This window comes from Rhincodon typus, chromosome 7, assembly GCF_021869965.1.
Source record: "Rhincodon typus isolate 14 chromosome 7, sRhiTyp1.1, whole genome shotgun sequence".
NCBI lineage: Eukaryota > Metazoa > Chordata > Chondrichthyes > Orectolobiformes > Rhincodontidae > Rhincodon > Rhincodon typus.
The window spans coordinates 17,033,917-17,035,408 of NC_063338.1; positions in this window are offsets into that span (position 1 = coordinate 17,033,917).

The window sequence follows — 1,492 nt, forward strand, 5'->3', positions numbered from 1 at the left end:
CCCCCCCCCCCCCCCCGCCCCCTCACCCAACTAGCCTGACCCTGATTTACCCCCTTCCCTGCTCTCTTGTAGCCTATCTCCCCTTCCAAACCCACCCTCTTCCCTGCCCTCCCCAAAGCCTAACCCTGACTACCTCCTTCTGTCCAGCCTACCCCACCACCTTCTTCAGAACATATGTTTTGCTGCCTTCAACATTCTTGTGCCCACAGCTACGAAATGCATTCATTAAAGGAAAGTTAATTGGGAAAAGATTCCCCCCCCCCCCCCACCCCACTTCTTTCCCCCACTCCACCCTCACCAAAGAAAGATAATATTGCCACAAGCAGGGAGCGTCTCTAAAGGAGCACTGATAAACAGAGCAGGGAGTGTCTCTAAAGGAGCGCTACAGAACATAGCAGGGAGCATCCCGAAAGGGAAGCACTGATAAACTGAGCAGGGAGCATTTCTAAAGAAGCACTGGAAACATAGGGAGCGTCTCTAAAGGAGCATTGAAACTCAGCGAGCCTCTCTGAAGAAACACTGTGTGTTTATGAAGCAGTTGGAGCAAATCAAGGAGTGTGGCTTATCCATCAGAGTACTGTCAGAGCAGAGGGTGAATATCAGAGTGATGTCTGATTCACTCTGTGTGAATCTCCTCCTTTGGGGACAAGCCCCTCGTACTGTTTGCTAAGCTGTCTGCTTGTCTTGTGTGTTATAGGTTTTGGATTGGGGTAGTTATCTATGTTTATTGCAAAGAGACACGACTAACTTAAAACTGTCAAATGAGTGGCAATCTCCGAAAGGAAGGTATTCAGAGTGGCCTCCAGATCAGGTTCCTCTGTGTCACATGGTGAATCGGACACTTTTCCCACTGGTTGAGAAAGGCATATTTTGCAGCTTCAGACACCCTGTAAAAGTGTACCTTCATAAACGATCATCTGAACATCAGATCTGGGGCTTGCTAAGTGAGGATTGTCCATGGTGAGCTGGGAGAATACCTTCAGAACTCAAAATAGCAACAAGAATGTCCATCCATTTGTATTCTGTCTCTCTTCTTTTGTTCTGATTTTTTTCCATGTGTTAGATAGTTGTCCAGGGGTCTCGGACACATTGACCATTGGTACTCTCCAGTAGCCATCTTTTGCCTGTGAACATACACAATGAATTGACAGCATTATGCAACTGTGGGTTAAGCTCAGTCAGAGTTCAACATTACATTCTCTTTTAGCACTGGTTACTAATCTCATCCCTGACCTTGCCCAGGGTATATCTGTCTGTGTATCCATGTCTGTGTGTGTGTGTGTATGTGCGCATGAATTTGTGTGCATGTGTCTGTTTATACAGTGTTTGTATCTGTACAGATTTGGCACCTACTAGTCGACAGATGATTTTCACACGCAGATATGTGTGCACACCTTCCCCTGCGTGCTGGTGAGGGAGCTGCCTGTGAGCTGCTCTCTTTGTTCAGCTCTCATCAGTGCTGGGCCCTGCTGCATTAACTGAAGTCCCTCAC